The following is an 18,117-nucleotide window of genomic DNA, read 5'->3' as shown; positions in this document are numbered from 1 at the left end:
TTAAGAGTCTCATGCTTTACCGACTGAGTTAGCAATGCTTGGTAACCGAGGAGTTGTGGTGATGGCAAGGCAAGGCATCCTGACTCTCCTGCTTTGTTTTGTACACTAAAGTACATGAGTAAGTCTAAAATTAAGCATCTGTGGATCATTGGTGGTTCAGTGGTAGAAATCTAGCCGGCCACGTGGGAGGCCGGGTTCAATTCCCGGTCAATACATTCCTGAGTTTTTGCTGATAGGGCAGTGCATTTTGTGAAAGTGAGGACAGCCATTTGCGCTGTGGTGATGCAAGTATACACTGTTCCACATACAATGGTAAAGGAAGAGAAAAAAACAACTGCCCAACATGGAGCTCAAATACATGACCCTAAGATTAATAGTCTTATGCTCTAGCGACTGTGCTAGTCGGGCTTGGTTACGTAGGTTTGGAGGTGATGGCAAGGCAAGGCATCCTGACACCCCTGCTTTGTTTTATACACTAAAGTACATGAGTAAGTGTAAAATTAGGCATCTGTGGAGCATTGGTGGTTCAGTGGTAGAATTCTCGCCTGCCACTCGTGAGGCCCGGAATCGATTCCCGGCAAATGCAGTCCTGAGTTTTTGCTGATATGGCAGTGTATTTTGTGAAAGTGAGGACAGCCATTTGCGCTGTGGTGGTGCAAGTTGACAGTGTTCCACATACAATGGTACAGGAAAAGAAAAAACATCCGCCCAACGTGGGGCTCGAACCCACGACCCTGAGATTAAGAGTCTCATGCTCTACCGACTGAGCTAGCCAGGCTTGGTTGAGAATGTATGGAGGTGATGGCAAGGCAAGGCATCCTGACACTCCTGCTTTGTTTCATACACTAAAGTACACGAGTAAGTGTAAAATTAAGTATTTGTGGAGCATTGGTGGTTCAGTGGTAGAATCCTCGCCTGCCACGCGGGGGGCCCGGGTTCGATTTCCGGCCAATGCAGTCCTGAATTTTTGCTGATATGGCAGTGCATTTTGTGAAAGTGAGGACAGCCATTTGCGCTGTGGTGGGGCAAGTTGACAGTGTTCCACATGCAATGGTACAGGAAAAGAAAAAAAACATCCACCCAATGTGGGGCTCGAACCCACGACCCTGAGATTAAGAGTCTCATGCTTTACCGACTGAGTTAGCAATGCTTGGTAACCGAGGAGTTGTGGTGATGGCAAGGAAAGGCATCCTGACTCTCCTGCTTTGTTTTGTACACTAAAGTACATGAGTAAGTCTAAAATTAAGCAACTGTGGATCATTGGTGGTTCAGTTGTAGAAATCTAGCAGGCCACGTGGGAGGCCGGGTTCAATTCCCGGTCAATACATTCCTGAGTTTTTGCTGATAGGGCAGTGCATTTTGTGAAAGTGAGGACAGCCATTTGCGCTGTGGTGGTGCAAGTATACAGTGTTCCACATACAATGGTACAGGAAAAGAAAAAACATCCGCCCAACGTGTGGCTCGAACCCACGACCCTGAGATTAAGAGTCTCATGCTCTACCGACTGAGCTAGCCAGGCTTGGTTGAGAATGTATGGAGGTGATGGCAAGGCAAGGCATCCTGACACTCCTGCTTTATTTCATACACTAAAGTACACGAGTAAGTGTAAAATTAAGTATCCGTGGAGCATTGGTGGTTCAGTGGTAGAATTCTTGCCTGCCACGCGGGAGGCCCGGGTTTGATTCCTGGCCAATGCAGTGCTGAGTCTTTGCTGATATGGCAGTGCATTTTGTGAAAGTGAGGACAGCCATTTGCGCTGTGGTGGGGCAAGTTGACAGTGTTCCACATACAATGGTACAGGAAAAGAAAAAAAAGCATCCGCCCAATGTGGGGCTCGAACCCACGACCCTGAGATTAAGAGTCTCATGCTTTACCGACTGAGTTAGCAATGCTTGGTAACCGAGGAGTTGTGGTGATGGCAAGGCAAGGCATCCTGACTCTCCTGCTTTGTTTTGTACACTAAAGTACATGAGTAAGTCTAAAATTAAGCATCTGTGGATCATTGGTGGTTCAGTGGTAGAAATCTAGCCGGCCACGTGGGAGGCCGGGTTCAATTCCCGGTCAATACATTCCTGAGTTTTTGCTGATAGGGCAGTGCATTTTGTGAAAGTGAGGACAGCCATTTGCGCTGTGGTGGTGCAAGTATACAGTGTTCCACATACAATGGTACAGGAAAAGAAAAAACATCCGCCCAACGTGTGGCTCGAACCCACGACCCTGAGATTAAGAGTCTCATGCTCTACCGACTGAGATAGCCAGGCTTGGTTGAGAATGTATGGAGGTGATGGCAAGGCAAGGCATCCTGACACTCCTGCTTTATTTCATACACTAAAGTACACGAGTAAGTGTAAAATTAAGTATCCGTGGAGCATTGGTGGTTCAGTGGTAGAATTCTCGCCTGCCACGCGGGAGGCCCGGGTTCGATTCCCGGCCAATGCAGTGCTGAGTCTTTGCTGATATGGCAGTGCATTTTGTGAAAGTGAGGACAGCCATTTGCGCTGTGGTGGGGCAAGTTGACAGTGTTCCACATACAATGGTACAGGAAAATTAAAAAAAGCATCCGCCCAATGTGGGGCTCGAACCCACGACCCTGAGATTAAGAGTCTCATGCTTTACCGACTGAGTTAGCAATGCTTGGTAACCGAGGAGTTGTGGTGATGGCAAGGCAAGGCATCCTGACTCTCCTGCTTTGTTTTGTACACTAAAGTACATGAGTAAGTCTAAAATTAAGCATCTGTGGATCATTGGTGGTTCAGTGGTAGAAATCTAGCCGGCCACGTGGGAGGCCGGGTTCAATTCCCGGTCAATACATTCCTGAGTTTTTGCTGATAGGGCAGTGCATTTTGTGAAAGTGAGGACAGCCATTTGCGCTGTGGTGATGCAAGTATACACTGTTCCACATACAATGGTAAAGGAAGAGAAAAAAACAACTGCCCAACATGGAGCTCAAATACATGACCCTAAGATTAATAGTCTTATGCTCTAGCGACTGTGCTAGTCGGGCTTGGTTACGTAGGCTTGGAGGTGATGGCAAGGCAAGGCATCCTGACACTCCTGCTTTGTTTTATACACTAAAGTACATGAGTAAGTGTAAAATTAGGCATCTGTGGAGCATTGGTGGTTCAGTGGTAGAATTCTCGCCTGCCACTCGTGAGGCCCGGAATCGATTCCCGGCCAATGCAGTCCTGAGTTTTTGCTGATATGGCAGTGTATTTTGTGAAAGTGAGGACAGCCATTTGCGCTGTGGTGGTGCAAGTTGACAGTGTTCCACATACAATGGTACAGGAAAAGAAAAAACATCCGCCCAACGTGGGGCTCGAACCCACGACCCTGAGATTAAGAGTCTCATGCTCTACCGACTGAGCTAGCCAGGCTTGGTTGAGAATGTATGGAGGTGATGGCAAGGCAAGGCATCCTGACACTCCTGCTTTGTTTCATACACTAAAGTACACGAGTAAGTGTAAAATTAAGTATTTGTGGAGCATTGGTGGTTCAGTGGTAGAATTCTCGCCTGCCACGCGGGAGGCCCGGGTTCGATTTCCGGCCAATGCAGTCCTGAATTTTTGCTGATATGGCAGTGCATTTTGTGAAAGTGAGGACAGCCATTTGCGCTGTGGTGGGGCAAGTTGACAGTGTTCCACATACAATGGTACAGGAAAAGAAAAAAAACATCCACCCAATGTGGGGCTCGAACCCACGACCCTGAGATTAAGAGTCTCATGCTTTACCGACTGAGTTAGCAATGCTTGGTAACCGAGGAGTTGTGGTGATGGCAAGGAAAGGCATCCTGACTCTCCTGCTTTGTTTTGTACACTAAAGTACATGAGTAAGTCTAAAATTAAGCATCTGTGGATCATTGGTGGTTCAGTTGTAGAAATCTAGCCGGCCACGTGGGAGGCCGGGTTCAATTCCAGGTCAATACATTCCTGAGTTTTTGCTGATAGGGCAGTGCATTTTGTGAAAGTGAGGACAACCATTTGCGCTGTGGTGGTGCAAGTATACAGTGTTCCACATACAATGGTACAGGAAAGGAAAAAGCATCCGCCCAACGTGGGGCTCGAACCCACGACCCTGAGATTAAGAGTCTCATGCTCTACCGACTGAGCTAGCCAGGCTTGGTTGAGAATGTATGGAGGTGATGGCAAGGCAAGGCATCCTGACACTCCTGCTTTGTTTCATACACTAAAGTACACGAGTAAGTGTAAAATTAAGTACCTGTGGAGCATTGGTGGTTCAGTGGTAGAATTCTCGCCTGCCACGCGGGAGGCCCGGGTTCGATTCCCGGCCAATGCAGTTCTGAGTTTTTGCTGATATGGCAGTGCATTTTGTGAAAGTGAGGACAGCCATTTGCGCTGTGGTGGTGCAAGTTGACAGTGTTCCAAATACAATGGTACAGAAAAGAAAAAAAAACATCCGCCCAATGTGGGGCTCGAACCCACGACCCTGAGATTAAGAGTCTCATGCTTTACCGACTGAGTTAGCAATGCTTGGTAACCGAGGAGTTGTGGTGATGGCAAGGCAAGGCATCCTGACTCTCCTGCTTTGTTTTGTACACTAAAGTACATGAGTAAGTCTAAAATTAAGCATCTGTGGATCATTGGTGGTTCAGTGGTAGAAATCTAGCCGGCCACGTGGGATGCCGGGTTCAATTCCCGGTCAATACATTCCTGAGTTTTTGCTGATAGGGCAGTGCATTTTGTGAAAGTGAGGACAGCCATTTGCGCTGTGGTGATGCAAGTATACACTGTTCCACATACAATGGTAAAGGAAGAGAAAAAAACAACTGCCCAACATGGAGCTCAAATACATGACCCTAAGATTAATAGTCTTATGCTCTAGCGACTGTGCTAGTCGGGCTTGGTTACGTAGGCTTGGAGGTGATGGCAAGGCAAGGCATCCTGACACTCCTGCTTTGTTTTATACACTAAAGTACATGAGTAAGTGTAAAATTAGGCATCTGTGGAGCATTGGTGGTTCAGTGGTAGAATTCTCGCCTGCCACTCGTGAGGCCCGGAATCGATTCCCGGCCAATGCAGTCCTGAGTTTTTGCTGATATGGCAGTGTATTTTGTGAAAGTGAGGACAGCCATTTGCGCTGTGGTGGTGCAAGTTGACAGTGTTCCACATACAATGGTACAGGAAAAGAAAAAACATCCGCCCAACGTGGGGCTCGAACCCACGACCATGAGATTAAGAGTCTCATGCTCTACCGACTGAGCTAGCCAGGCTTGGTTGAGAATGTATGGAGGTGATGGCAAGGCAAGGCATCCTGACACTCCTGCTTTGTTTCATACACTAAAGTACACGAGTAAGTGTAAAATTAAGTACCTGTGGAGCATTGGTGGTTCAGTGGTAGAATTCTCGCCTGCCACGCGGGAGGCCCGGGTTCGATTCCCGGCCAATGCAGTCCTGAGTTTTTGCTGATATGGCAGTGCATTTTGTGAAAGTGAGGACAGCCATTTGCGCTGTGGTGGGGCAAGTTGACAGTGTTCCACATACAATGGTACAGGAAAAGAAAAAACATCCGCCCAACGTGGGGCTCAAACCCATGACCCTGAGATTAAGAGTCTCATGCTCTACCGACTGAGCTAGCCAGGCTTGGTTGAGAATGTATGGAGGTGATGGCAAGGCAAGGCATCCTGACACTCCTGGTTTGTTTCATACACTAAAGTACACGAGTAAGTGTAAAATTAAGTATTTGTGGAGCATTGGTGGTTCAGTGGTAGAATTCTCGCCTGCCACGCGGGAGGCCCGGGTTCGATTTCCGGCCAATGCAGTGCTGATATGGCAGTGCATTTTGTGAAAGTGAGGACAGCCATTTGCGCTGTGGTGGGGCAAGTTGACAGTGTTCCACATACAATGGTACAGGAAAAGAAAAAAAACATCCACCCAATGTGGGGCTCGAACCCACGACCCTGAGATTAAGAGTCTCATGCTTTACCGACTGAGTTAGCAATGCTTGGTAACCGAGGAGTTGTGGTGATGGCAAGGCAAGGCATCCTGACTCTCCTGCTTTGTTTTGTACACTAAAGTACATGAGTAAGTCTAAAATTAAGCATCTGTGGATCATTGGTGGTTCAGTGGTAGAAATCTAGCCGGCCACGTGGGAGGCCGGGTTCAATTCCCGGTCAATACATTCCTGAGTTTTTGCTGATAGGGCAGTGCATTTTGTGAAAGTGAGGACAGCCATTTGCGCTGTGGTGATGCAAGTGTACACTGTTCCACATACAATGGTAAAGGAAGAGAAAAAAACAACTGCCCAACATGGAGCTCAAATACATGACCCTAAGATTAATAGTCTTATGCTCTAGCGACTGTGCTAGTCGGGCTTGGTTACGTAGGCTTGAGGTGATGGCAAGGCATCCTGACACTCCTGCTTTATTTCATACACTAAAGTACACGAGTAAGTGTAAAATTAAGTACCTGTGGAGCATTGGTGGCTCAGTGGTAGAATTCTCGCCTGCCACGTGGGAGGCCCGGGTTCGATTCCCGGCCAATGCAGTCCTGAGTTTTTGCTGATATGGCAGTGCATTTTGTGAAAGTGAGGACAGCCATTTGCGCTGTGGTGGTGCAAGTTGACAGTGTTCCAAATACAATGGTACAGGAAAAGAAAAAAAACATCCCCCCAATGTGGGGCTCGAACCCACGACCCTGAGATTAAGAGTCTCATGCTTTACCGACTGAGTTAGCAATGCTTGGTAACCGAGGAGTTGTGGTGATGGCAAGGCAAGGCATCCTGACTCTCCTGCTTTGTTTTGTACACTAAAGTACATGAGTAAGTCTAAAATTAAGCATCTGTGGATCATTGGTGGTTCAGTGGTAGAAATCTAGCCGGCCACGTGGGAGGCCGGGTTCAATTCCCGGTCAATACATTCCTGAGTTTTTGCTGATAGGGCAGTGCATTTTGTGAAAGTGAGGACAGCCATTTGCGCTGTGGTGATGCAAGTATACACTGTTCCACATACAATGGTAAAGGAAGAGAAAAAAACAACTGCCCAACATGGAGCTCAAATACATGACCCTAAGATTAATAGTCTTATGCTCTAGCGACTGTGCTAGTCGGGCTTGGTTACGTAGGCTTGGAGGTGATGGCAAGGCAAGGCATCCTGACACCCCTGCTTTGTTTTATACACTAAAGTACATGAGTAAGTGTAAAATTAGGCATCTGTGGAGCATTGGTGGTTCAGTGGTAGAATTCTCGCCTGCCACTCGTGAGGCCCGGAATCGATTCCCGGCCAATGCAGTCCTGAGTTTTTGCTGATATGGCAGTGTATTTTGTGAAAGTGAGGACAGCCATTTGCGCTGTGGTGGTGCAAGTTGACAGTGTTCCACATACAATGGTACAGGAAAAGAAAAAACATCCGCCCAACGTGGGGCTCGAACCCACGACCCTGAGATTAAGAGTCTCATGCTCTACCGACTGAGCTAGCCAGGCTTGGTTGAGAATGTATGGAGGTGATGGCAAGGCAAGGCATCCTGACACTCCTGCTTTGTTTCATACACTAAAGTACACGAGTAAGTGTAAAATTAAGTATTTGTGGAGCATTGGTGGTTCAGTGGTAGAATTCTCGCCTGCCACGCGGGGGGCCTGGGTTCGATTTCCGGCCAATGCAGTCCTGAATTTTTGCTGATATGGCAGTGCATTTTGTGAAAGTGAGGACAGCCATTTGCGCTGTGGTGGGGCAAGTTGACAGTGTTCCACATACAATGGTACAGGAAAAGAAAAAAAACATCCACCCAATGTGGGGCTCGAACCCACGACCCTGAGATTAAGAGTCTCATGCTTTACCGACTGAGTTAGCAATGCTTGGTAACCGAGGAGTTGTGGTGATGGCAAGGAAAGGCATCCTGACTCTCCTGCTTTGTTTTGTACACTAAAGTACATGAGTAAGTCTAAAATTAAGCAACTGTGGATCATTGGTGGTTCAGTTGTAGAAATCTAGCCGGCCACGTGGGAGGCCGGGTTCAATTCCCGGTCAATACATTCCTGAGTTTTTGCTGATAGGGCAGTGCATTTTGTGAAAGTGAGGACAGCCATTTGCGCTGTGGTGGTGCAAGTATACAGTGTTCCACATACAATGGTACAGGAAAAGAAAAAACATCCGCCCAACGTGTGGCTCGAACCCACGACCCTGAGATTAAGAGTCTCATGCTCTACCGACTGAGCTAGCCAGGCTTGGTTGAGAATGTATGGAGGTGATGGCAAGGCAAGGCATCCTGACACTCCTGCTTAATTTCATACACTAAAGTACACGAGTAAGTGTAAAATTAAGTATCCGTGGAGCATTGGTGGTTCAGTGGTAGAATTCTTGCCTGCCACGCGGGAGGCCCGGGTTTGATTCCTGGCCAATGCAGTGCTGAGTCTTTGCTGATATGGCAGTGCATTTTGTGAAAGTGAGGACAGCCATTTGCGCTGTGGTGGGGCAAGTTGACAGTGTTCCACATACAATGGTACAGGAAAAGAAAAAAAAGCATCCGCCCAATGTGGGGCTCGAACCCACGACCCTGAGATTAAGAGTCTCATGCTTTACCGACTGAGTTAGCAATGCTTGGTAACCGAGGAGTTGTGGTGATGGCAAGGCAAGGCATCCTGACTCTCCTGCTTTGTTTTGTACACTAAAGTACATGAGTAAGTCTAAAATTAAGCATCTGTGGATCATTGGTGGTTCAGTGGTAGAAATCTAGCCGGCCACGTGGGAGGCCGGGTTCAATTCCCGGTCAATACATTCCTGAGTTTTTGCTGATAGGGCAGTGCATTTTGTGAAAGTGAGGACAGCCATTTGCGCTGTGGTGGTGCAAGTATACAGTGTTCCACATACAATGGTACAGGAAAAGAAAAAACATCCGCCCAACGTGTGGCTCGAACCCACGACCCTGAGATTAAGAGTCTCATGCTCTACCGACTGAGATAGCCAGGCTTGGTTGAGAATGTATGGAGGTGATGGCAAGGCAAGGCATCCTGACACTCCTGCTTTATTTCATACACTAAAGTACACGAGTAAGTGTAAAATTAAGTATCCGTGGAGCATTGGTGGTTCAGTGGTAGAATTCTCGCCTGCCACGCGGGAGGCCCGGGTTCGATTCCCGGCCAATGCAGTGCTGAGTCTTTGCTGATATGGCAGTGCATTTTGTGAAAGTGAGGACAGCCATTTGCGCTGTGGTGGGGCAAGTTGACAGTGTTCCACATACAATGGTACAGGAAAATTAAAAAAAGCATCCGCCCAATGTGGGGCTCGAACCCACGACCCTGAGATTAAGAGTCTCATGCTTTACCGACTGAGTTAGCAATGCTTGGTAACCGAGGAGTTGTGGTGATGGCAAGGCAAGGCATCCTGACTCTCCTGCTTTGTTTTGTACACTAAAGTACATGAGTAAGTCTAAAATTAAGCATCTGTGGATCATTGGTGGTTCAGTGGTAGAAATCTAGCCGGCCACGTGGGAGGCCAGGTTCAATTCCCGGTCAATACATTCCTGAGTTTTTGCTGATAGGGCAGTGCATTTTGTGAAAGTGAGGACAGCCATTTGCGCTGTGGTGATGCAAGTATACACTGTTCCACATACAATGGTAAAGGAAGAGAAAAAACAACTGCCCAACATGGAGCTCAAATACATGACCCTAAGGTTAATAGTCTTATGCTCTAGCGACTGTGCTAGTCGGGCTTGGTTACGTAGGCTTGGAGGTGATGGCAAGGCAAGGCATCCTGACACTCCTGCTTTGTTTTATACACTAAAGTACATGAGTAAGTGTAAAATTAGGCATCTGTGGAGCATTGGTGGTTCAGTGGTAGAATTCTCGCCTGCCACTCGTGAGGCCCGGAATCGATTCCCGGCCAATGCAGTCCTGAGTTTTAGCTGATATGGCAGTGTATTTTGTGAAAGTGAGGACAGCCATTTGCGCTGTGGTGGTGCAAGTTGACAGTGTTCCACATACAATGGTACAGGAAAAGAAAAAACATCCACCCAACGTGGGGCTCGAACCCACGACCCTGAGATTAAGAGTCTCATGCTCTACCGACTGAGCTAGCCAGGCTTGGTTGAGAATGTATAAAGGTGATGGCAAGGCAAGGCATCCTGACACTCCTGCTTTATTTCATACACTAAAGTACACGAGTAAGTGTAAAGTTAAGTATCTGTGGAGCATTGGTGGTTCAGTGGTAGAATTCTCGCCTGCCACGCGGGAGGCCCGGGTTCGATTTCCGGCCAATGCAGTCCTGAATTTTTGCTGATATGGCAGTGCATTTTGTGAAAGTGAGGACAGCCATTTGCGCTGTGGTGGTGCAAGTTGACAGTGTTCCACATACAATGGTACAGGAAAAGAAAAAAAACATCCGCCCAATGTGGGGCTCGAACCCACGACCCTGAGATTTTGAGTCTCATGCTTTACCGACTGAGTTAGCAATGCTTGGTAACCGAGGAGTTGTGGTGATGGCAAGGCAAGGCATCCTGACTCTCCTGCTTTGTTTTGTACACTAAAGTACATGAGTAAGTCTAAAATTAAGCATCTGTGGATCATTGGTGGTTCAGTGGTAGAAATCTAGCCGGCCACGTGGGAGGCCGGGTTCAATTCCCGGTCAATACATTCCTGAGTTTTTGCTGATAGGGCAGTGCATTTTGTGAAAGTGAGGACAGCCATTTGCGCTGTGGTGGTGCAAGTATACAGTGTTCCACATACAATGGTACAGAAAAAGAAAAAACATCCGCCCAACGTGGGGCTCGAACCCACGACCCTGAAATTAAGAGTCTCATGCTCTACCGACTGAGCTAGCCAGGCTTGGTTGAGAATGTATGGAGGTGATGGCAAGGCAAGGCATCCTGACACTCCTGCTTAATTTCATACACTAAAGTACACGAGTAAGTGTAAAATTAAGTATCCGTGGAGCATTGGTGGTTCAGTGGTAGAATTCTTGCCTGCCACGCGGGAGGCCCGGGTTTGATTCCTGGCCAATGCAGTGCTGAGTCTTTGCTGATATGGCAGTGCATTTTGTGAAAGTGAGGACAGCCATTTGCGCTGTGGTGGGGCAAGTTGACAGTGTTCCACATACAATGGTACAGGAAAAGAAAAAAAAGCATCCGCCCAATGTGGGGCTCGAACCCACGACCCTGAGATTAAGAGTCTCATGCTTTACCGACTGAGTTAGCAATGCTTGGTAACCGAGGAGTTGTGGTGATGGCAAGGCAAGGCATCCTGACTCTCCTGCTTTGTTTTGTACACTAAAGTACATGAGTAAGTCTAAAATTAAGCATCTGTGGATCATTGGTGGTTCAGTGGTAGAAATCTAGCCGGCCACGTGGGAGGCCGGGTTCAATTCCCGGTCAATACATTCCTGAGTTTTTGCTGATAGGGCAGTGCATTTTGTGAAAGTGAGGACAGCCATTTGCGCTGTGGTGGTGCAAGTATACAGTGTTCCACATACAATGGTACAGGAAAAGAAAAAACATCCGCCCAACGTGTGGCTCGAACCCACGACCCTGAGATTAAGAGTCTCATGCTCTACCGACTGAGATAGCCAGGCTTGGTTGAGAATGTATGGAGGTGATGGCAAGGCAAGGCATCCTGACACTCCTGCTTTATTTCATACACTAAAGTACACGAGTAAGTGTAAAATTAAGTATCCGTGGAGCATTGGTGGTTCAGTGGTAGAATTCTCGCCTGCCACGCGGGAGGCCCGGGTTCGATTCCCGGCCAATGCAGTGCTGAGTCTTTGCTGATATGGCAGTGCATTTTGTGAAAGTGAGGACAGCCATTTGCGCTGTGGTGGGGCAAGTTGACAGTGTTCCACATACAATGGTACAGGAAAATTAAAAAAAGCATCCGCCCAATGTGGGGCTCGAACCCACGACCCTGAGATTAAGAGTCTCATGCTTTACCGACTGAGTTAGCAATGCTTGGTAACCGAGGAGTTGTGGTGATGGCAAGGCAAGGCATCCTGACTCTCCTGCTTTGTTTTGTACACTAAAGTACATGAGTAAGTCTAAAATTAAGCATCTGTGGATCATTGGTGGTTCAGTGGTAGAAATCTAGCCGGCCACGTGGGAGGCCAGGTTCAATTCCCGGTCAATACATTCCTGAGTTTTTGCTGATAGGGCAGTGCATTTTGTGAAAGTGAGGACAGCCATTTGCGCTGTGGTGATGCAAGTATACACTGTTCCACATACAATGGTAAAGGAAGAGAAAAAACAACTGCCCAACATGGAGCTCAAATACATGACCCTAAGGTTAATAGTCTTATGCTCTAGCGACTGTGCTAGTCGGGCTTGGTTACGTAGGCTTGGAGGTGATGGCAAGGCAAGGCATCCTGACACTCCTGCTTTGTTTTATACACTAAAGTACATGAGTAAGTGTAAAATTAGGCATCTGTGGAGCATTGGTGGTTCAGTGGTAGAATTCTCGCCTGCCACTCGTGAGGCCCGGAATCGATTCCCGGCCAATGCAGTCCTGAGTTTTAGCTGATATGGCAGTGTATTTTGTGAAAGTGAGGACAGCCATTTGCGCTGTGGTGGTGCAAGTTGACAGTGTTCCACATACAATGGTACAGGAAAAGAAAAAACATCCACCCAACGTGGGGCTCGAACCCACGACCCTGAGATTAAGAGTCTCATGCTCTACCGACTGAGCTAGCCAGGCTTGGTTGAGAATGTATAAAGGTGATGGCAAGGCAAGGCATCCTGACACTCCTGCTTTATTTCATACACTAAAGTACACGAGTAAGTGTAAAGTTAAGTATCTGTGGAGCATTGGTGGTTCAGTGGTAGAATTCTCGCCTGCCACGCGGGAGGCCCGGGTTCGATTTCCGGCCAATGCAGTCCTGAATTTTTGCTGATATGGCAGTGCATTTTGTGAAAGTGAGGACAGCCATTTGCGCTGTGGTGGTGCAAGTTGACAGTGTTCCACATACAATGGTACAGGAAAAGAAAAAAAACATCCGCCCAATGTGGGGCTCGAACCCACGACCCTGAGATTTTGAGTCTCATGCTTTACCGACTGAGTTAGCAATGCTTGGTAACCGAGGAGTTGTGGTGATGGCAAGGCAAGGCATCCTGACTCTCCTGCTTTGTTTTGTACACTAAAGTACATGAGTAAGTCTAAAATTAAGCATCTGTGGATCATTGGTGGTTCAGTGGTAGAAATCTAGCCGGCCACGTGGGAGGCCGGGTTCAATTCCCGGTCAATACATTCCTGAGTTTTTGCTGATAGGGCAGTGCATTTTGTGAAAGTGAGGACAGCCATTTGCGCTGTGGTGGTGCAAGTATACAGTGTTCCACATACAATGGTACAGAAAAAGAAAAAACATCCGCCCAACGTGGGGCTCGAACCCACGACCCTGAAATTAAGAGTCTCATGCTCTACCGACTGAGCTAGCCAGGCTTGGTTGAGAATGTATGGAGGTGATGGCAAGGCAAGGCATCCTGACACTCCTGCTTTATTTCATACACTAAAGTACACGAGTAAGTGTAAAATTAAGTATCTGTGGAGCATTGGTGGTTCAGTGGTAGAATTCTCGCCTGCCACGTGGGAGGCCTGGGTTCGATTCCCGGCCAATGCAGTCCTGAGTTTTTGCTGATATGGCAGTGCATTTTGTGAAAGTGAGGACAGCCATTTGCGCTGTGGTGGGGCAAGTTGACAGTGTTCCAAATACAATAGTACAGGAAAAGAAAAAAAACATCCACCCAATGTGGGGCTCGAACCCACGACCCTGAGATTAAGAGTCTCATGCTTTACCGACTGAGTTAGCAATGCTTGGTAACCGAGGAGTTGTGGTGATGGCAAGGCAAGGCATCCTGACTCTCTTGCTTTGTTTTGTACACTAAAGTACATGAGTAAGTCTAAAATTAAGCATCTGTGGATCATTGGTGGTTCAGTGGTAGAAATCTAGCCGGCCACGTGGGAGGCCGGGTTCAATTCCCGGTCAATACATTCCTGAGTTTTTGCTGATAGGGCAGTGCATTTTGTGAAAGTGAGGACAGCCATTTGCGCTGTGGTGATGCAAGTATACACTGTTCCACATACAATGGTACAGGAAGAGAAAAAAACAACTGCCCAACATGGAGCTCAAATACATGACCCTAAGATTAATAGTCTTATGCTCTAGCAACTGTGGTAGTCGGGCTTGGTTACGTAGGCTTGGAGGTGATGGCAAGGCAAGGCATCCTGACACTCCTGCTTTGTTTTATACACTAAAGTACATGAGTAAGTGTAAAATTAGGCATCTGTGGAGCATTGGTGGTTCAGTGGTAGAATTCTCGCCTGCCACGCGTGAGGCCCGGAATCGATTCCCGGCCAATGCAGTCCTGAGTTTTTGCTGATATGGCAGTGTATTTTGTGAAAGTGAGGACAGCCATTTGCGCTGTGGTGGTGCAAGTATACAGTGTTCCACATACAATGGTACAGGAAAAGAAAAAACATCCGCCCAATGTGGGGCTCGAACCCACGACCCTGAGATTAAGAGTCTCATGCTCTACCGACTGAGCTAGCCAGGCTTGGTTGCAAATGTATGGAGGTGATGGTGATGGCAAGGCAAGGCAAGGCATCCTGACACTCCTGCTTTGTTTCATACACTAAAGTACACGAGTAAGTGTAAAATTAAGTACCTGTGGAGCATTGGTGGTTCAGTGGTAGAATTCTCGCCTGCCACGCGGGAGGCCCGGGTTCGATTCCCGGCCAATGCAGTCCTGAGTTTTTGCTGATATGGCAGTGCATTTTGTGAAAGTGAGGACAGCCATTTGCGCTGTGGTGGTGCAAGTTGACAGTGTTCCAAATACAATGGTACAGGAAAAGAAAAAAAACATCCGCCCAATGTGGGGCTCGAACCCACGACCCTGAGATTAAGAGTCTCATGCTTTACCGACTGAGTTAGCAATGCTTGGTAACCGAGGAGTTGTGGTGATGGCAAGGCAAGGCATCCTGACTCTCCTGCTTTGTTTTGTACACTAAAGTACATGAGTAAGTCTAAAATTAAGCATCTGTGGATCATTGGTGGTTCAGTGGTAGAAATCTAGCCGGCCACGTGGGAGGCCGGGTTCAATTCCCGGTCAATACATTCCTGAGTTTTTGCTGATAGGGCAGTGCATTTTGTGAAAGTGAGGACAGCCATTTGCGCTGTGGTGATGCAAGTATACACTGTTCCACATACAATGGTAAAGGAAGAGAAAAAAACAACTGCCCAACATGGAGCTCAAATACATGACCCTAAGATTAATAGTCTTATGCTCTAGCGACTGTGCTAGTCGGGCTTGGTTACGTAGGCTTGGAGGTGATGGCAAGGCAAGGCATCCTGACACTCCTGCTTTGTTTTATACACTAAAGTACATGAGTAAGTGTAAAATTAGGCATCTGTGGAGCATTGGTGGTTCAGTGGTAGAATTCTCGCCTGCCACTCGTGAGGCCCGGAATCGATTCCCGGCCAATGCAGTCCTGAGTTTTTGCTGATATGGCAGTGTATTTTGTGAAAGTGAGGACAGCCATTTGCGCTGTGGTGGTGCAAGTTGACAGTGTTCCACATACAATGGTACAGGAAAAGAAAAAACATCCGCCCAACGTGGGGCTCGAACCCACGACCCTGAGATTAAGAGTCTCATGCTCTACCGACTGAGCTAGCCAGGCTTGGTTGAGAATGTATGGAGGTGATGGCAAGGCAAGGCATCCTGACACTCCTGCTTTGTTTCATACACTAAAGTACACGAGTAAGTGTAAAATTAAGTATTTGTGGAGCATTGGTGGTTCAGTGGTAGAATTCTCGCCTGCCACGCGGGAGGCCCGGGTTTGATTTCCGGCCAATGCAGTCCTGAATTTTTGCTGATATGGCAGTGCATTTTGTGAAAGTGAGGACAGCCATTTGCGCTGTGGTGGGGCAAGTTGACAGTGTTCCACATACAATGGTACAGGAAAAGAAAAAAAACATCCACCCAATGTGGGGCTCGAACCCACGACCCTGAGATTAAGAGTCTCATGCTTTACCGACTGAGTTAGCAATGCTTGGTAACCGAGGAGTTGTGGTGATTGCAAGGAAAGGCATCCTGACTCTCCTGCTTTGTTTTGTACACTAAAGTACATGAGTAAGTCTAAAATTAAGCATCTGTGGATCATTGGTGGTTCAGTTGTAGAAATCTAGCCGGCCACGTGGGAGGCCGGGTTCAATTCCAGGTCAATACATTCCTGAGTTTTTGCTGATAGGGCAGTGCATTTTGTGAAAGTGAGGACAACCATTTGCGCTGTGGTGGTGCAAGTATACAGTGTTCCACATACAATGGTACAGGAAAGGAAAAAACATCCGCCCAACGTGGGGCTCGAACCCACGACCCTGAGATTAAGAGTCTCATGCTCTACCGACTGAGCTAGCCAGGCTTGGTTGAGAATGTATGGAGGTGATGGCAAGGCAAGGCATCCTGACACTCCTGCTTTGTTTCATACACTAAAGTACACGAGTAAGTGTAAAATTAAGTACCTGTGGAGCATTGGTGGTTCAGTGGTAGAATTCTCGCCTGCCACGCGGGAGGCCAGGGTTCGATTCCCGGCCAATGCAGTCCTGAGTTTTTGCTGATATGGCAGTGCATTTTGTGAAAGTGAGGACAGCCATTTGCGCTGTGGTGGTGCAAGTTGACAGTGTTCCAAATACAATGGTACAGAAAAGAAAAAAAACATCCGCCCAATGTGGGGCTCGAACCCACGACCCTGAGATTAAGAGTCTCATGCTTTACCGACTGAGTTAGCAATGCTTGGTAACCGAGGAGTTGTGGTGATGGCAAGGCAAGGCATCCTGACTCTCCTGCTTTGTTTTGTACACTAAAGTACATGAGTAAGTCTAAAATTAAGCATCTGTGGATCATTGGTGGTTCAGTGGTAGAAATCTAGCCGGCCACGTGGGAGGCCGGGTTCAATTCCCGGTCAATACATTCCTGAGTTTTTGCTGATAGGGCAGAGCATTTTGTGAAAGTGAGGACAGCCATTTGCGCTGTGGTGATGCAAGTATACACTGTTCCACATACAATGGTAAAGGAAGAGAAAAAAACAACTGCCCAACATGGAGCTCAAATACATGACCCTAAGATTAATAGTCTTATGCTCTAGCGACTGTGCTAGTCGGGCTTGGTTACGTAGGCTTGGAGGTGATGGCAAGGCAAGGCATCCTGACACTCCTGCTTTGTTTTATACACTAAAGTACATGAGTAAGTGTAAAATTAGGCATCTGTGGAGCATTGGTGGTTCAGTGGTAGAATTCTCGCCTGCCACTCGTGAGGCCCGGAATCGATTCCCGGCCAATGCAGTCCTGAGTTTTTGCTGATATGGCAGTGTATTTTGTGAAAGTGAGGACAGCCATTTGCGCTGTGGTGGTGCAAGTTGACAGTGTTCCACATACAATGGTACAGGAAAAGAAAAAACATCCGCCCAACGTGGGGCTCGAACCCACGACCCTGAGATTAAGAGTTTCATGCTCTACCGACTGAGCTAGCCAGGCTTGGTTGAGAACGTATGGAGGTGATGGCAAGGCAAGGCATCCTGACACTCCTGCTTTGTTTCATACACTAAAGTACACGAGTAAGTGTAAAATTAAGTACCTGTGGAGCATTGGTGGTTCAGTGGTAGAATTCTCGCCTGCCACGCGGGAGGCCCGGGTTCGATTCCCGGCCAATACAGTCCTTAGTTTTTGCTGATATGGCAGTGCATTTTGTGAAAGTGAGGACAGCCATTTGCGCTGTGGTGGGGCAAGTTGACAGTGTTCCACATACAATGGTACAGGAAAAGAAAAAAAACATCCGCCCAATGTGGGGCTCGAACCCACGACCCTGAGATTAAGAGTCTCATGCTTTACCGACTGAGTTAGCAATGCTTGGTAACCGAGGAGTTGTGGTGATGGCAAGGCAAGGCATCCTGACTCTCCTGCTTTGTTTTGTACACTAAAGTACATGAGTAAGTCTAAAATTAAGCATCTGTGGATCATTGGTGGTTCAGTGGTAGAAATCTAGCCGGCAACGTGGGAGGCCGGGTTCAATTCCCGGTCAATACATTCCTGAGTTTTTGCTGATAGGGCAGTGCATTTTGTGAAAGTGAGGACAGCCATTTGCGCTGTGGTGATGCAAGTATACACTGTTCCACATACAATGGTAAAGGAAGAGAAAAAAA

At 47.5% G+C, this 18,117-nt stretch overlaps 38 non-coding genes across 38 annotated transcripts; 20 read left to right on the top strand and 18 right to left on the bottom strand.

Moving 5' to 3' along the window:
• Positions 1-705: 705 nt before the first annotated feature.
• TRNAK-CUU (transfer RNA lysine (anticodon CUU)) lies at positions 706-778 on the bottom strand. The gene has a single exon. It is a non-coding gene; the product is annotated as a tRNA-Lys (tRNA).
• Positions 779-885: 107 nt separating this feature from the next.
• TRNAG-GCC (transfer RNA glycine (anticodon GCC)) lies at positions 886-956 on the top strand. Its single transcript has one exon. It is a non-coding gene; the product is annotated as a tRNA-Gly (tRNA).
• Positions 957-1,446: 490 nt separating this feature from the next.
• TRNAK-CUU (transfer RNA lysine (anticodon CUU)) lies at positions 1,447-1,519 on the bottom strand. Its single transcript has one exon. It is a non-coding gene; the product is annotated as a tRNA-Lys (tRNA).
• Positions 1,520-1,626: 107 nt separating this feature from the next.
• On the top strand, positions 1,627-1,697 carry TRNAG-GCC (transfer RNA glycine (anticodon GCC)). Its single transcript has one exon. It is a non-coding gene; the product is annotated as a tRNA-Gly (tRNA).
• A 671-nt stretch (positions 1,698-2,368) lies between these two features.
• Positions 2,369-2,439, top strand: TRNAG-GCC (transfer RNA glycine (anticodon GCC)). Its single transcript has one exon. It is a non-coding gene; the product is annotated as a tRNA-Gly (tRNA).
• An 862-nt stretch (positions 2,440-3,301) lies between these two features.
• Positions 3,302-3,374, bottom strand: TRNAK-CUU (transfer RNA lysine (anticodon CUU)). The gene has a single exon. It is a non-coding gene; the product is annotated as a tRNA-Lys (tRNA).
• Positions 3,375-3,481: 107 nt separating this feature from the next.
• On the top strand, positions 3,482-3,552 carry TRNAG-GCC (transfer RNA glycine (anticodon GCC)). The gene has a single exon. It is a non-coding gene; the product is annotated as a tRNA-Gly (tRNA).
• A 490-nt stretch (positions 3,553-4,042) lies between these two features.
• TRNAK-CUU (transfer RNA lysine (anticodon CUU)) lies at positions 4,043-4,115 on the bottom strand. The gene has a single exon. It is a non-coding gene; the product is annotated as a tRNA-Lys (tRNA).
• A 107-nt stretch (positions 4,116-4,222) lies between these two features.
• On the top strand, positions 4,223-4,293 carry TRNAG-GCC (transfer RNA glycine (anticodon GCC)). Its single transcript has one exon. It is a non-coding gene; the product is annotated as a tRNA-Gly (tRNA).
• An 861-nt stretch (positions 4,294-5,154) lies between these two features.
• TRNAK-CUU (transfer RNA lysine (anticodon CUU)) lies at positions 5,155-5,227 on the bottom strand. The gene has a single exon. It is a non-coding gene; the product is annotated as a tRNA-Lys (tRNA).
• A 107-nt stretch (positions 5,228-5,334) lies between these two features.
• Positions 5,335-5,405, top strand: TRNAG-GCC (transfer RNA glycine (anticodon GCC)). Its single transcript has one exon. It is a non-coding gene; the product is annotated as a tRNA-Gly (tRNA).
• Positions 5,406-5,524: 119 nt separating this feature from the next.
• Positions 5,525-5,597, bottom strand: TRNAK-CUU (transfer RNA lysine (anticodon CUU)). The gene has a single exon. It is a non-coding gene; the product is annotated as a tRNA-Lys (tRNA).
• A 107-nt stretch (positions 5,598-5,704) lies between these two features.
• TRNAG-GCC (transfer RNA glycine (anticodon GCC)) lies at positions 5,705-5,775 on the top strand. The gene has a single exon. It is a non-coding gene; the product is annotated as a tRNA-Gly (tRNA).
• A 654-nt stretch (positions 5,776-6,429) lies between these two features.
• On the top strand, positions 6,430-6,500 carry TRNAG-GCC (transfer RNA glycine (anticodon GCC)). Its single transcript has one exon. It is a non-coding gene; the product is annotated as a tRNA-Gly (tRNA).
• Positions 6,501-7,361: 861 nt separating this feature from the next.
• On the bottom strand, positions 7,362-7,434 carry TRNAK-CUU (transfer RNA lysine (anticodon CUU)). The gene has a single exon. It is a non-coding gene; the product is annotated as a tRNA-Lys (tRNA).
• A 107-nt stretch (positions 7,435-7,541) lies between these two features.
• On the top strand, positions 7,542-7,612 carry TRNAG-GCC (transfer RNA glycine (anticodon GCC)). The gene has a single exon. It is a non-coding gene; the product is annotated as a tRNA-Gly (tRNA).
• A 490-nt stretch (positions 7,613-8,102) lies between these two features.
• Positions 8,103-8,175, bottom strand: TRNAK-CUU (transfer RNA lysine (anticodon CUU)). The gene has a single exon. It is a non-coding gene; the product is annotated as a tRNA-Lys (tRNA).
• Positions 8,176-8,282: 107 nt separating this feature from the next.
• TRNAG-GCC (transfer RNA glycine (anticodon GCC)) lies at positions 8,283-8,353 on the top strand. Its single transcript has one exon. It is a non-coding gene; the product is annotated as a tRNA-Gly (tRNA).
• A 671-nt stretch (positions 8,354-9,024) lies between these two features.
• Positions 9,025-9,095, top strand: TRNAG-GCC (transfer RNA glycine (anticodon GCC)). The gene has a single exon. It is a non-coding gene; the product is annotated as a tRNA-Gly (tRNA).
• Positions 9,096-9,956: 861 nt separating this feature from the next.
• TRNAK-CUU (transfer RNA lysine (anticodon CUU)) lies at positions 9,957-10,029 on the bottom strand. The gene has a single exon. It is a non-coding gene; the product is annotated as a tRNA-Lys (tRNA).
• A 107-nt stretch (positions 10,030-10,136) lies between these two features.
• On the top strand, positions 10,137-10,207 carry TRNAG-GCC (transfer RNA glycine (anticodon GCC)). The gene has a single exon. It is a non-coding gene; the product is annotated as a tRNA-Gly (tRNA).
• A 121-nt stretch (positions 10,208-10,328) lies between these two features.
• TRNAL-CAA (transfer RNA leucine (anticodon CAA)) lies at positions 10,329-10,401 on the bottom strand. The gene has a single exon. It is a non-coding gene; the product is annotated as a tRNA-Leu (tRNA).
• A 296-nt stretch (positions 10,402-10,697) lies between these two features.
• TRNAK-CUU (transfer RNA lysine (anticodon CUU)) lies at positions 10,698-10,770 on the bottom strand. The gene has a single exon. It is a non-coding gene; the product is annotated as a tRNA-Lys (tRNA).
• Positions 10,771-10,877: 107 nt separating this feature from the next.
• Positions 10,878-10,948, top strand: TRNAG-GCC (transfer RNA glycine (anticodon GCC)). The gene has a single exon. It is a non-coding gene; the product is annotated as a tRNA-Gly (tRNA).
• A 671-nt stretch (positions 10,949-11,619) lies between these two features.
• Positions 11,620-11,690, top strand: TRNAG-GCC (transfer RNA glycine (anticodon GCC)). The gene has a single exon. It is a non-coding gene; the product is annotated as a tRNA-Gly (tRNA).
• An 861-nt stretch (positions 11,691-12,551) lies between these two features.
• Positions 12,552-12,624, bottom strand: TRNAK-CUU (transfer RNA lysine (anticodon CUU)). Its single transcript has one exon. It is a non-coding gene; the product is annotated as a tRNA-Lys (tRNA).
• Positions 12,625-12,731: 107 nt separating this feature from the next.
• On the top strand, positions 12,732-12,802 carry TRNAG-GCC (transfer RNA glycine (anticodon GCC)). Its single transcript has one exon. It is a non-coding gene; the product is annotated as a tRNA-Gly (tRNA).
• A 121-nt stretch (positions 12,803-12,923) lies between these two features.
• Positions 12,924-12,996, bottom strand: TRNAL-CAA (transfer RNA leucine (anticodon CAA)). The gene has a single exon. It is a non-coding gene; the product is annotated as a tRNA-Leu (tRNA).
• Positions 12,997-13,292: 296 nt separating this feature from the next.
• On the bottom strand, positions 13,293-13,365 carry TRNAK-CUU (transfer RNA lysine (anticodon CUU)). The gene has a single exon. It is a non-coding gene; the product is annotated as a tRNA-Lys (tRNA).
• Positions 13,366-13,472: 107 nt separating this feature from the next.
• On the top strand, positions 13,473-13,543 carry TRNAG-GCC (transfer RNA glycine (anticodon GCC)). Its single transcript has one exon. It is a non-coding gene; the product is annotated as a tRNA-Gly (tRNA).
• An 861-nt stretch (positions 13,544-14,404) lies between these two features.
• Positions 14,405-14,477, bottom strand: TRNAK-CUU (transfer RNA lysine (anticodon CUU)). Its single transcript has one exon. It is a non-coding gene; the product is annotated as a tRNA-Lys (tRNA).
• A 118-nt stretch (positions 14,478-14,595) lies between these two features.
• TRNAG-GCC (transfer RNA glycine (anticodon GCC)) lies at positions 14,596-14,666 on the top strand. The gene has a single exon. It is a non-coding gene; the product is annotated as a tRNA-Gly (tRNA).
• Positions 14,667-15,527: 861 nt separating this feature from the next.
• On the bottom strand, positions 15,528-15,600 carry TRNAK-CUU (transfer RNA lysine (anticodon CUU)). Its single transcript has one exon. It is a non-coding gene; the product is annotated as a tRNA-Lys (tRNA).
• Positions 15,601-15,707: 107 nt separating this feature from the next.
• Positions 15,708-15,778, top strand: TRNAG-GCC (transfer RNA glycine (anticodon GCC)). Its single transcript has one exon. It is a non-coding gene; the product is annotated as a tRNA-Gly (tRNA).
• A 490-nt stretch (positions 15,779-16,268) lies between these two features.
• TRNAK-CUU (transfer RNA lysine (anticodon CUU)) lies at positions 16,269-16,341 on the bottom strand. The gene has a single exon. It is a non-coding gene; the product is annotated as a tRNA-Lys (tRNA).
• Positions 16,342-16,448: 107 nt separating this feature from the next.
• Positions 16,449-16,519, top strand: TRNAG-GCC (transfer RNA glycine (anticodon GCC)). The gene has a single exon. It is a non-coding gene; the product is annotated as a tRNA-Gly (tRNA).
• Positions 16,520-17,379: 860 nt separating this feature from the next.
• On the bottom strand, positions 17,380-17,452 carry TRNAK-CUU (transfer RNA lysine (anticodon CUU)). Its single transcript has one exon. It is a non-coding gene; the product is annotated as a tRNA-Lys (tRNA).
• A 107-nt stretch (positions 17,453-17,559) lies between these two features.
• On the top strand, positions 17,560-17,630 carry TRNAG-GCC (transfer RNA glycine (anticodon GCC)). Its single transcript has one exon. It is a non-coding gene; the product is annotated as a tRNA-Gly (tRNA).
• Positions 17,631-18,117: the final 487 nt, after the last annotated feature.

The sequence above is a fragment of the Pseudophryne corroboree genome, chromosome 3 (genome assembly GCF_028390025.1).
Source record: "Pseudophryne corroboree isolate aPseCor3 chromosome 3, aPseCor3.hap2, whole genome shotgun sequence".
NCBI classification, from domain to species: domain Eukaryota; kingdom Metazoa; phylum Chordata; class Amphibia; order Anura; family Myobatrachidae; genus Pseudophryne; species Pseudophryne corroboree.
Note: the sequence above shows the minus strand (reverse complement) of the source record. Positions and strands in the feature narration are given on the sequence as shown.